At 46.1% G+C, this 13,985-nt stretch overlaps 1 protein-coding gene across 2 annotated transcripts in view; it reads left to right on the top strand.

The window, feature by feature from the left end:
* Positions 1-258: 258 nt before the first annotated feature.
* LRRC8D (leucine rich repeat containing 8 VRAC subunit D) overlaps positions 259-13,985 on the top strand; it is a 126,427-nt gene continuing 112,700 nt past the window's right edge. The window contains exon 1 of one of the 2 annotated variants that reach the window (XM_058303200.1): positions 259-784. The gene's annotated coding sequence lies outside the window, so the exon portion shown is untranslated. Of the gene's footprint in view, positions 785-1,361; positions 1,667-13,985 lie in introns of those variants that run through there. The other variant, XM_004478043.5, reaches the window with a different exon arrangement.

The raw sequence follows: 13,985 nt of genomic DNA, 5'->3' as shown, positions 1-13,985 counted from the left end.
GTTGGAAGCCCTCTACTGGAATTTTGCCCCATCATTTCATAGCACTTCCTCCCAAGTCTTCATTATCAGAGTTTTTAGTCGACAGGAAAGACCCAGGAAGAGCTGATTCCTGATTTTGCCTTGATCCCAGCTGGAAGCAGCGCCTCTCTGGCATGGAGCCATGCCAAAGTGGGCGTTTGATAGCTATTATCGCAACGGCGATAGGCTGTCGGCGTTCTTCCCTCCCCTATGCACCTGCTTGGCGTTTAGCAGTCTCTCGCCGCCAGTCCCGGCCCCCCCCCGGCCACCTCCTTCGCCCTCCAGGCCCCGTCTGGCTAGCCCGCCGGCCCCAGCTGCGGAAGTGCTCAGACCCTCGGCGGGCGCGCCTGGACAACGAGGGGAAAGTGCTCGCAATCACATGGAGGCCCAGGCCCGCCCCATTGGCTGCAGCCGGGCCAGTCGCGGCGCTCGCCGGCTGCGGTTGGTCCCGGAGCTGCAGCGCCTGCACGGGCCCGGAGTCCATGTTACGCTTTGTCTAATTCCCCTCGTTACAGAGTCATGTGCTGCTGCTCTCGTCGCCGCCGCTGCCGCCGCCCGTGGTGCCCCGGCTCCTCCGCCGCGCTTCGAGGTGGCAGCCGCGGGCGGGGCCACGGGAGCAGGGTCCAGGGCGCAGCGCGCCTTCGCCGCTCCGGCGCGTCCCGGTGCAGCTGCCGCAGCGCAGCCGCCCGCCGCAGGTGATGCCGCCTCCTCCGGCCTCACCATAAGCCCTGCTTTGGCGGCCAGGCCGCCGGGGCTGCCTTCCAAGGTTGGTGCGCACCCCTCTGGGGCAAGAGCCGGGGGCCGAGAAGGAGAGCACCGCGCGGGGGAGGGCGGCGCCGGTCTCCAAAGCACCCAGCCCGGGCGCGGGCGTCCTGCCCGGCGGCTCAGCGCCGCGGCCCGAGCGGAGGCTGCGGCCCGGAACTCGCTCCGGGGCGGTGGGGGCCAACCGGGCCGGGCTCCCGCCTCCGGGCCGCTGGGGCCCGAGAGGGTTGTTCCGCTTTCGGCAATTTGGGGGGCGGGCGCATCAGCCGCCCGCGGTGGGCCGCGCGAAAGGCGAGTCGAACTGCCTCGCGCCTGCTTCGGCTGGCGCGCTCTCCTTTCCAGCCAGAAGGGCTTGCTGCTGGAGGTGGGGGTCTGGTGGCTGGCCTGGCTGGCCCGGTGCCTAGAAGGTGAGCCCTTTAACTTCTCCCGAAACGCCACCCCTCCCCTTCTTCCCGCCCCGGGTGGGCTGGCCTGGGAGCCGGGCCGGCGGGGGCGGCGAGGGGAAGGCGCGCGCCCCGCCCCCGGAGCCACTGGGAGGGCGGAGGCGACCCGCAGGTGCACCGACCCCGCCCGCGGGCCATCTCCGGGTTGGGTGCCGGTATAATCCGCTTCTAGCTTGTTTGGAAGCGTGGGCACTTAAGAGCAGGACTTCTGCTCGAATCCTGCCCGGGGACTTGGAAAGGAGAGGGACGATTGGGGGGTGGTTATCAAAGGGACCGTCAACTCCTGGGCCTGAAGGGCTGATAGGGACCGTTTCCGTCTTGCTTCCCCCCCTCCCCTCCCCTCGTATTTGGGGTACCCCTTGGGGATAAAGAAATGAGTGCTTTGGTTCCGTAAAAGGCCAGCTGCAGTGAAGCAGAGCTGCTACAGGTCGAGGGGAGGAGAGGTAGGTCCCTGCTGGAGAGGGAATGGTGGGGTACGGGGTCCTAGCGGTACGCAGTTGGGGTGGTGTGCGGCAGAGTGGGAAGGTAGGATTGCCTTGGTGTGGGAACTGATGGGGGCGGGCAGTGGAGAGGTGAAAAGGAAAGGAGCACTCGGGAGGACGGCAGAGAGACGGGGCATAGGTTCTAGTCCAATGTGGGGCCCGACTTCAGACACATGGCTACTGTTGATTCTTAAATTTCCCCCTTTCCTCCACCTTGACTTTGAAAAATACTCTGTGTTGAGCAAAGAAAAGTAGGAAGACTTATTTTAAAAGGGATATATGACTGTGGAGAACTGGCTCTGTAAACTTTCCGTAGTAACTTCAAGAATAAAATTCAGTTCAGGCAGCATTTATTGAGCACCTATTCTGTATGCTTTGCTGGACGTTGGAAGAGTCTAGACAGGCAGGGAGTTCTGTTTGCACTGATTGTGAAGGCTCCTTACCTTATAGACGACCGAAGGGACCACCTAAGTGCCAAGAATGACAGTGATTCAGACCTTCCCTGCCAAAGCCTCTGGAATCTGATTCTTATTCAGTCCTGTGGGAAGACTCTTGCACCGTAACCAGTAAACGGAGTCTTCAGACAGCATTTATTTTTACGGTCTGTAAATACTGTCCGAATACCTACTGTTAGCTAAGTCAGAGTTACAGTAATTGTTTCTGACACTAATTGACCAAAACGCAGTTAAAATCCAAGAGCAAAATAAGAAAGATCCTGAGATTAAGATTACACTTGATTTTAGGCAAAATGATTAGGTAATTTGTGGAGCTGGAAAAAAATCCTGGAGTCTTGAATTGGTATGCTTTATTTGAACATTTTATCTTAGATTTGCCTTGTTTTCATTGAGGGTGTGTGTGTGTGTGTACTTTGATTAAAACACAACCATTTAGAAGGTGGGAGAGGAAATTGTCCTTAAATGACCCAGTCCTCCCTTAGCCTCTTCCACTACCATTTTGAGTAGTGTATGATGTAACAAAGTATTGAGCCATATTCATATGTTTTCCTCCTTACTGTATTTTCCAGCATTTAAAAAATTTGCTCAAAACTTAGCCTTTTTTCCCTAATTATATTGTGCAGGGATTTTTTGGATTAATTTTAGAATCTTCTGATGTGGTTGTCATGTCCAAATAAATTGTTTTGTAACTGTATTTTGGAAACTAGACTTGGTTCAATCTCAGCAAATTGTTAAATTTGTAAATTGACATTACTTATAAAGAAAGCAAAAATTTTGTCAAAACTGTTTACTCATGATCATTTATGTTCTTGAAATAGTACTTGATGTGAGATTTCATATATTTATAATTGGAACTGGTGTTTGACATTCTAAGAAACACCAGTCAATAATTTATTGAGTACCTACAGTAAGCAGAGAACCAGAGTGGGTTCTTTGGGACCTTAATGAGGAAGGAGAGGATTCAGCTAATCACAGGGGGCAGATAAGACAGGTACATGTGAGGACATCACCAGAAGCAAACAATCGCATTTGTCTAAGAAGTCAGGAAATACTGAAATGGAAAGGGTGTTTGAAGGCAGCTGGAATTGCTGTGTGTGTGTTGGTGGGGAAGGGTAAATCTGAAAGGACAGTGGTTAAGGATATGGTTGCCTCAAAGGAAGGAGCACGATAGTCCCTTATTAGGGGAATAACGTAAGGTATAACTTTAAATAGGTTTGCCAAGCTAGAGCAGAGAACATGATAGGTGAAGGAAGCAGAGGAAAGCTAATTATTGGGAAACTTGAACCACAAATCATTGATAATCATTTGCCACAAGACCAGTTCTCAGTCATGGGTGATTTTACCCCTTGGGGCTTTTGGCAATGTCTGGAGACATTTTTGGTTATCATAGGTGGGGGGTAGGGTGTTACCAGCATCTGATAGGTAGAGGCTAGGGATACGCCAGACATCCCACAATGTCCAGGATACCTTCCTCTCCTCCTAATAAAGAATAACCCTGTTCAAGATGGTTTCTTTTTTTAAAGATTTATTTTACTTATTTATTTCTCCCCACTCAGTCATTTGCCCTTGCTGTGTCTATTCATCTTCCTTGTTTCTTTCGGAGGCACCGAGAGCCGAACCCAGGACCTCTGATATTGGCGGGAGGCGCCTAATCATTTGAGCCACCTCCATTCCCTGCTTTGTTGTGTCTCTCATTGTGTTTTTCTTCTTGTGTCTTTTGTTGTGTTAGCTTGCCGTGCCTGCCCATCATGCCAACTCTCTTTTTTAGGAGGCACTGGGAACTGAACCAGGAACCTCCCATGAGATAGGCAGGAGCCTAATCACTCGATCCACATCTGCTTTCCCCAAGATGTTAACAGTGCAGAAGTGGAGCAGCCCTGCCCTGGACAGTGAATGTCACTGTGGTATTCTGATACGTGAAGTTGTATTTCGGAATAAGCCTTGAGGGAGGTGCATTTTGACTTGTAAGGAAGTATAACACTGAGGTTAGGAAGCCAATCTAGGAGACTTCTGCTGTACTCTTCTCTCTGAATTGAGGAGGGTCCAGGCAGTCTTGGGAAGAAAGGGACAATTTCAAGAGAGATCCTGATTGGCTGGCAAGGCAGTATAATACTGGGATAGTATCAGAATTTGAAAGGGTTTTAGAGAGGCCCTGGCCGAGCTGCTGCTTTACTTTAGTAAATTCTTATATTTGCCAGTCAACCTCTGTTTAAGAGCCCCTAATGAAGGTGTGCCATTACATCTTTGGACTGTTTGTAGTGTTAGAGAAGCCTTTCTCATTTGAGCTGGAGATTGCCTTGAGCCTATTCTGTTCTTCTGGAATACCCGCTTTCACAGGGCAGCCCTTTGAATGCACAGACAGTATGATTTCCCCCCGTCCCCCATAACTTTTCTCAGTGCAAAATAGTCCCAATTCTTTTCACAGTCCTGTGTGACATGATTTCTAGATGTCTTCTTAGTTGGTTAGTATCTCTCATGGTGCCTGGAATTGAATACGGTATTGAAGAAGTGATCTGGACAACAAAGAGTACAATAGACAGCTATTTCCCAAGGCCTGGACATAAAGGTCTACTTACTACAGCCTAAGCTAACAACTGCCTTTTTTTTTTTTCCCCCCCAAGCAGCCCCTAGTACAGACAAATATCAGGACAGATATTTGTTATATGACTGCTGTATTCTGTATTCATTGCGCTTTCTATGTGTATTTGTGAAGTTGAGTGGAATATTTTCTTTATTGTCCAGTTTTACCTTTTTTTTTTCCATCCAGGATTCTAGCCTGTTGAGATCTTGATTCCATTTTCTATCATAGCAGAGAATAGTGGAGGATAATTTTGTTTGCCAAAAACTGTAATCATTTATATTAGTACCACATGAAACCCAGTAGTTTTGCACTGCTGGTCCTATTTGAGAGTTGGGACTCTGAGTGATGGAGATGTGTTACAGGGGCTCATTGGCCTCTTGTTTTAGGGGCTTCTGAGGAATTTGTGGCTAAGCCACACTGTCTGTACCTCTTTTGCAATGTTTGCACCTGAGGTGCCCTTTGAAAATTGTCTGAGTCTGTTGCAAGCTTCTGAAATCTGGACTTCATCCTCTGGGGTCTTTGAAATTCCGTTTAGATGTCTGGAAGAGCGTTTCTAATGTTTATGAAATTCTGTAGCTTGCCAGATAAGCATTGCTTTTGAAATTTGTGAAGTGATAGGCCCATAACCGTTACTACTGAAAACCACATATAACTTTGATTCCCACTCAAGTTTTTCCTTCCTTTTCTTTTCTTTTCTTTTCTTTTCTTTTCTTTTCTTTTCTTTTCTTTTCTTTTCTTTTCTTTTCTTTTCTTTTCTTTTCTTTTCTTTTCTTTTCTTTTCTTTTCTTTCCTTTTCTTTTCTTTTCTTTTCTTCTAGTATACCCTCCATACTTAATTAGTAACAGCTTTACATTTGGGGAAGGGGAGAAACTGAGGCTTAGAAATGAACCATTTTCCTAGAACCAGACTTAAACTTGTCATTGGTGTAATTTCATACTTAGATTTCATGTCTTCATTGGGAAGACATTAGGGAAATTACCTTTCCCAAATATCTTTTGAAGCAGACAGGTTAGAAATCCTAGACAACTTAGTGCCAGGTTCTCGGGATGTTCTAGATCTATCCAACAAGCTAGATTTAATGACTTGGTTTGGGTGGTAGCCATTCAACAGTGTTGAAGAAATGCTGGAGCAGAATTCCAGAGCTCATGGCCAGCATGTGGGACCCTTTGTTGTTCATGTCCACTGTGCCGGGTCCCTTGCTGGTGTGGTGTCTGTCCAGAGGATAGAATCTGGTTGGTCTTTCTTCTCTGCTGGTCCATGTGGGAAACCTGTCTACCCTCCACTGGCTGTGAAGGCTGTTCTTCAGAGAAGAGATGTTTTGTGAATATATGAAATGTCTTGAAGGAAAAAAAATACATGCAAACACTTAGACATTGTCTTCTTATACTTGTGTCAAAGTTGGAGTCACCTTGGAATTAAGGATGATACTGTAGCATTTTTAATAGAAAGATAGAATTTTATAGCTGAAAGGAATCAGTCCTTGAATTTTATAGACCTGAAAAGTGAGGCCTAGGGAGGTGATAGGATTAGCTGAAGCTTACACATGTATTAACAGAGCCAGCACTGGAATCTTCCTGCCTTAAAGACCACAAATAAAGACTAAAGATGAAGCTTTCTCCTATGGTTAGAGGTGTATAAACAATGGGAATCCCTCAGGTCTTATTTACATAATTGATCCAAAAGAAGGAGCTCACAGTGGAATTTCTAGGTTTACATATGACAGTAAGCTCTTCTGAATTATGAAATATCTAACCAATGGAGAATTACTCCAGGGAGACTGTACTAGGATGTACTAGTCATCAGAAGATTTGCAGGTGAGTTTCTCCATGGGCAAATAGGTCAGTTATTAAGAGGGAAATTACACAGCAACCACAGGATGATTTTTGGGGGGAATACCCAGGAAAGGGCTCTGAAAATACTTTCACAGTGTTGTCCCAATTGCTGTTACAGACAGAAAGGATAAAAAGTGCTAAGCTTTATCGAAATGATTTTGGAAACAAAAGAGAAAGTATAGTCTTAACTGAGTTTCTGCTGTCCTTTGTTCAAAATTATGGGTACCTAACCTAAAGAAAGACACTGGTGATGAAATGACTGATGTAGCAGTACCTAGAAAGTTTGGGCATTGCTGCTGGAATGTAAGCTCCGTGAGGACAGGGTCTTGCCCATCTGCTTCTCTGATAGGATTTCTAGTGTCTGGGAAGAAGGCAGCTGGGAGAAAGTGTTATTGAATAGGGACATGGAAACCTTGATTGTTCACTTAATTCTCAGTAAACATTCCTGGTACTTCTATTGCCTGCTGCCTTCACTGCATCCTCCAATACTCCCGTCAGTGTGGTGAAGGCAGGGATGTACCTGTCTTCAGGGAGGTCCAGGGAGGACCTTGCACATGGCAGGCCTGCCTTTAGTATTTTTTGCCTGAAGGAAGGAATGAAGAGGTGTGCCCTAAAGCTTTGTAAGACATAAATTCAGAATGAATGCAGGGAAGCGGATGTGGCTCAACTGATAGAGCATTTGTCTACCATATGGGGGGGTCCAGAGTTTGATCCCCAGGGCCTCCTGACCCGTGTGGTGAGCTGGCCCACGTGCAGTGCTGCCACACGCAAGGAGTGCTGTGCCACGCAGAGGCACCCCTGCGTTAGGGGAGCCCCACGTGCTAGGCATGCGCCTTGTAAGGAGAGCCTCCCTGTGTGAAAAAAGCTCAGCCCACCCAGGAGTGGCGCCGCACACACGGAGAGCTGATGTGGCAAGATGACGCAACAAAAAAGAGACGCAGTTTCCCAGTGCGGCGGGATGATGCAAGCGGACACAGAAAAACACAGCGAATGGACACAGAGAGCAGACAACGGGGGGAAGGGGACGGGGGGGAGAAATAAAAAATAAAAAAGAGGAATGAATGCTAAGAACTATAGTACCAGTTTTCCTTAACCCTGGCTAATCAGTCTGGGAACATTTTAAAAATTTACAAGCCCAAACCCTGCCTCATACCTTTTGAATCAGAATCTCCAGGTTGGGTTTAGGAATGTGTGGTTTGGAAAAGACCTCCCGCCTCCCAGGTGATTCAAATGCACAGCCAAGGCTGAGAACCCCCATCTTACATAATTGTACACAAAGACCAGTATGACATGAAGACTCCCTCAAAAGTGCTTTGAGGGAAGTGGACTTGGCCCAGTGGATAGGGCATCCATCTACCACATGGGAGATCCGCAGTTCAAACCCCGGGCCTCCTTGACCCGCAGGGAGCTGGTATATGCGCAGTGCTGATACGCCATGCAGGGGTGTCCCCCGCGTAGGGGAGCCCTGTGTGCAAGGAGTGCACCCCATAAGGAGAGCCGCCCAGTGTGAAAGAAAGTGCAGCCTGCACAAGAATTGTGCTGCACACACGGAGAGCTGACAAAACAAGATGGCGCAACAAAAAGAAACACAGATTCCCGTTGCCGCTGATAGGGATAGAAGCGGTCACAGAAGCACACACAGCGAATGGACACAGAGAGCAGACAACTGAGGGGGGGTGGATGGGAAGGGGAGAGAAATAAATAAATCTATTTTTTAGAAAAAAAGAGCTTTGAAACATTCATGGATTAATAACCAATAAACCATAATTGGTTATTAAGAAAAACAGGGCACTTTAGGGGGACCTGGATGGCGTGATGGGGCCAACTCACAGTCCGCTCTTGAGCAGGTGTTTCCAAATGTGGGTCGTGAATGATGGTTTCACCAGCCCAAGAAAAATGAGAAGAATAGACAAAGTACTAAACTTTTTCAGTTTTAATTTTAATGCCAACTTTATTCAATTTAAAGGGTCTTTCCATTGATCTCAAGTTGTCCTTCCTGTTTTCAGGGGTTAATTTTCCCATGCTCTATGAAATAATTTTGGATGATGTGGTGGTGGTTTGCTTTTTGATATCATTTCTTGGCCCCATAAATCTGGCAGTTTTACTGGTCTATGAAATCAAAAGTCCAGGAGCCCACTACTGCTCTGAGGTTTGCAAGATGTTTGTATCCTCCCCTTGACACCAGCTTTTGAGGAACGTTCACAGATACTGATGTTAGATTTCATTACACTTGTTTCTTTTCTTAAAAACTTTTTTCTTTCCTTCCCTGCTTGCTGGGAACAGTTAGGAACATTGCCAGAGAAGGCTTCCCTTCCCTAGCAACACATAAATCCCATTGCTGTGTCTTAGCATCAACACTTAGCCAACACTGCAGTGAATTCCAGAGAGCAGGGAGAAGAAAGTGTGTGCAAGTCAGCTCATCGAGTTCATGGCCCTTGTTTTATGAATTGGGACCTGAAGCCTGGTAACAGATGGTTAAGAGCCACTGGCGTAGCGTCTCCGTCTCCAGGCTTCCAGGCCAGTGTTCTTGTTCTCACCCTTGCATCATGGTCTTAGAAATTATTAGCCTGTAGGTAAAAGCAGTTGAGGGAGAATTTATCCAGCTGAGAGTTTAATTTAAAACCACTTGATTGTTTTGGTAAATTTTTTTCTAGCCTATTTTCTTATCACCAATAATGGATATAGAATGCCACTTGTAGTAATGCACAGTAAGCACCCTTGTCCTACTTAGATCTGACCCTGTAATAACTACTATACCTAAATAGAGAGGGAGGTGTAGCAAGCCTTTGCTAATGTCTTATGTCCAAGTGCTTGCTGGGGAAATGCTGTATAACAAATAAATGCAATTAAAAACAAATAATTGGGATTGGGGGTGGGGAGTGGGTTATATGGGAACCTCATGTTTTGTGTTTTGTTTTTAAAGATTTATTTTTTAATTTATTTCTCCCCTCCCCCCCCCCCCCCAGTTGTCTGCTCTCTGTGTCCATTCACTGCGTGTTCTTCTGTAACTGCTTCTGTGCTTATCAGAGGCACCGGGAATCTGTGTTTCTTTTTGTTGCGTCATCTTGTTGTGTCAGCTGTGTGTGTGTGTGGTGCCATTCTTGGGCAGGCTGCACTTTCTTTCACGCTGGGCGGCAATCCTTATGGGGCGCACTCCTTGTGCATGGGGCTCCCCTATGCGGGGGGCGGGTACCCCTGTGTGGCATAGCACTCCTTGCGTGCATCAGCACTGCGCGTGGGCCAGCTCCACACGGGTCAAGGAGGCCCGGAGTTTGAACCGTGGACGTCCCATGTGGTAGGTGGACGCCCTATCCCTTGGGCCAACTCCGCTTCCTTCTTACATTTTTTTAATGTAATGTTCTGTGTGGTCTATTAACTTTAATTTAAAAAATGTTTAAAAAAAAAACACAAAAAAATTCTCATTACCCATCCTCAAAAAAATTTAAAAAAGAAATCCATATGTCAGTATTATAGATTTATAGTCTGTTTCATTTGTATTATGCTCATGTAATCATTTCAGTAGTCATTCTGTCCATGTTTCTACTTTTATTTTTCATAGCAACTTTTAGCCAATAATAAATTTCAAAGTGGAAAGTGTTCTACATCATTAATACCGTTTACACGGACAGACCCTCTCCCTTCAATACACACAGACACTTTCTCCTTAAATTCATTTAAAATATTTTTCAATTATGGAAACATTTCTTTCATGCTTAGTTCTAAGTTCTCTTATAAATTATTTGGACCTGGCAAATTCTGTACCGGAAAGAAACGTTTTGATTATATTTGTAATATATACACTAACTGGATGGAGCGGGGAGAGGAGGAGTTTGAATTGGATATTAGCTCCAGCCCGGGAGGAGGGGTCCTCAGGCCAATACCAAATCGTGCCTGAATGGGCCTCACATAAGGTGATTTTTGGAAGCTGGTTCTCAACCTCAGGGTGGGGAGGGGGCTCGGGCTGAACTAGAAAATACAGGTCCTTACTAAAAGGGGGTTACTGTTATTTATCAGCTGATGGTTGCCTTGAGGGAACGCAGGCCAGTGTTGCCAGATCTCCTGACGTTTTCACTGTAATTCGGAAATCTGGGTTGCTATGTAAAATCTGGTTTTAAAAAGTTGGGTAATTCAGCATTTCAATTATGAACATGGTGCAGACCAAATAAAATAGTTTTGTGGGCTGGATACAGCCTGTGAGCTTAGACCCTTAGATAAATAGCTCTTTGGTGGCCAGATAAATGGAAGCATAGAATTTGATTAAAAGCACAGCACATTGAAAAAATCTGTTTAAGTTGAAACAAAACTTGATTTTAGACGTTTTGTAATGCTCCCCCCTCCCCCATTCACATAAAGCGTAGTGTATTATGCCTGGAGTGGATGCATTTGAAAGGGGTTGTTCTGCCCAAGGTGTGATAGATTCAGAGAGAAGTATGTAGAATATGGGAATGAAGCTGTTAATAAGAAGAGGGTGTGGGTATAGGGTGGTGGTGGGCTGCAGGTGGGGATCTGGTGGCAGAGAGTGAGGGGTGAGAAGAAAAATCCTTTACTTCAAAAAATAACTTTGTTTACATCCTAAAATGGGGGTAAGTTAGAAAGGGAGGGAGGAAAAAAGAGTCTTTACATGAGAAAGGGAAAAATTGTATCCAATGAATATTAGAAATATTGCAGAATCTATGTGGGTGTGTGAAGAGTACAACAGTATTACCATTCCTAGTGTTTTCACGTTCATTTGTGTTGTGGCTTCTGCAGTGGGGGAATGGGAGTGAACGGGAAGGGAAAGTGTTCACGTCAGAGAGGATTACGTGGTGAGAAAGAGAATGGGTCCCAGAACAGCGAGAGCACAAAGTCAGCCGAACAATCTGGAAAATGTTTGCACTGTAGAAAGTGAGCTATGTTTGATTATAAACCAGCACTCCCACCAGCCCGCATCTTCTCCCTGCCCTGCCCCCTGCCCCCCCAAGCCCAGTAAGCCTGTTTGAGGGGGTCTGCAGACGCAGGGAAGAGATGGCTGAGACCAGCCTCCTGGCTTGTGGAAGACTGGTGTGCAGCGCCACTTGGATTAACCCTGGCTCCTTTGGCGCAGCTCCAGGGTGCTCTGCTTGGAGAAGCTTGGGCTGGATTTTAGTTCCCCACCCCCAGCTAGGCACCCCATAGGACACAACTCACAGGTTGCAGACCCCATCTTGCGATCCTGCTCATGCTCTTTTTTGTTTTCTGTGCTCTGCTGGGAAAAGTCCTCCTGCAGTTGATGTGTAATTTGTTGTACCTACACCCTCTTTGATAGAGAAGAGAGTAGTACTTTTTAACTTACCTCTATTACCAGCTGAGTCTAGAGTCCTAGCCTGAAAGGGGAGTTTTAAAAGCATTTTTCTCTTTATCATCCCAAGTATGGTGCATTTTTCCTGGGATTTCAGCATTTTCTGAGAAAGAAACCTTTTGATTCATCGGCGTGCTTTATTCCAGTCCTTAGGACTGTCATACCTGTGTGATCTGAACCATGTCTTCCTAAACAGGAATAATTTTTTAAACACTGGTTGCTTTTAGACTATAATAAAAACAGGTATATACATTTTAAAAATGTAGCTCCCACATTAATAATTTAATGAATTACTGTTTTTGTTTATCACTAAAGAGAATGGGTATAGATTTCCTTAGCAGTTGCTGGGAAGAAGGAAAACACTTCACATTCCACTGCTTATTTTTCCAGGGACTCTAGTCCACAGATGGAAATCCTGGAAGATCCTATCAGGAAGTGAAACTTGTAAATAATTTTTGTGCTGGTTTGGTCATTATGGATTAACAAACTGAACAAGAGATATTCTTTAACCTTCTTACAAAAACTCATTTTAAATAAAACTCAATCCTCAAGACTAATCTATTCTGGAAATAACAATGGGAAATACTCTCCAGCTCTCCCCATGTCCCAGGCAGTGCTTTAAGCACCTACTCTTCCCTACAGCTTCTTTTCATTGCAGAGGAACTGAGGTCTAGTTCCCCAACCTGAATGCCCTATCACCTGAGCGGCCAAGTGATGCAAGGTTGCAGAGCTGGTAAGTGGCGGAGCTGTGACTCGAACCCAGGCTGTCGTGGTTTCAGCATCTGCCCCTGAGGACTGCCTTGCTGCTTGTTCTCACAGCAGCGGTGACAGATTTATTTTAGAAACCTCACTTTGCTTTTCTCAGTCTCTTCAGCTCAGGATCAGGATTTGATTAAAAAAAGAAAGAAAGCTGTACTCCTTCCCTAATATGCTCTCCCTAAACCAGATGGGTTAATGAAATCATCAGGAGGCAGTTTCCATCCAGGGACAGGAAGGCTGCCTGAAGGATGTTCCTTGGAGACTGTCCTGAGATCCTAAAATGCCGTGCTGATTATTGTAAGGGCTGTCGTTAGAGCCTTGTTGCTATGTGACAGCCCTGACAACTCTTTAGCACCAGAATTGTTTTTAAGGACACAGAAATCTATCTATTTTACCTTCAAAGAGCTGTTTCTATATTGCTTTTCACTCTTGAAATATTGGGCAGTGGGAAGGATCTAGGATTTGTCCGAGAGGACTTGAGTTCTGGTCCTGGCACTCTCTCGTACCCACTTGTGTGACCTTGGGATCTCAAGATGGGTTTTGTCACCTGTAAAATGAGGGAGAGTATAAAAGGGGTAATTGATTCATTTGGTGATGAGGAGCTAATATGACACTATTTTAATAAGTAGCCATGTGTGTTAGGCAGTGCACTGACCAGCATGTCCTTTGTGAGTCTTGAAAGTCATCTTCCCCGGGTGCGTGCTGGGGTGGGGTGCCTGGAGTGGTTGGGGAAGGCTAGTGTTGACCCAAGCTCCTTTCCTTTCCTGTTCTCTCCTTACCTGCATTATAGTGTCAACGATTGTGTGGGTGTCGACTCAGTTTCTGGCCCAAATTCCTTTTCCTTGGTTTTCCCCCCTCCTACTTTGGGCTGGCCTCCAGTTTGCCTACAAAGTGCTGTTTGTTGTGAGGGTGAAGCAGGCGATTCACTGGGAAGCGACACTGTGGCTGCAGGCAGTTACTGGCGTTCAAAGCAGAAAGCCAAGCTGAAGTAGGAGGGACACTGACAGGGCTTGTTAGTTAGAATTTTATACATTGATTTCTTGAAAGAAAGAAAGAGAGAAATAGATGACTTCTCAAAAGAGAGATTATGAAATGCCCTTCCTGCAACGGCAGAATGGATAAAGCGTTAAGAAATCACTGCGTATGACTTTGAAAGAAAACACTGTTTGAGTCCTTTAATACGTCTGCAGCGCACCCCAGGAGGACGGGAAACCAAGGCTAATACTAAGAAACATCGGTAGCAGCAGCTGTCATTTTAGTGCATCTAGGTGGTCTGCTTTGGGCTAAACACTCTTCATGTTCTCTTCTTATCTTAGCCATGAGGGTAGGTTATCAG

This window comes from Dasypus novemcinctus, chromosome 9 (assembly GCF_030445035.2).
Source record: "Dasypus novemcinctus isolate mDasNov1 chromosome 9, mDasNov1.1.hap2, whole genome shotgun sequence".
NCBI classification, from domain to species: Eukaryota; Metazoa; Chordata; class Mammalia; order Cingulata; family Dasypodidae; genus Dasypus; species Dasypus novemcinctus.
The sequence above is the reverse complement of the archived record's forward strand: the minus strand, read 5'-3'. Positions and strand labels throughout refer to the sequence as shown.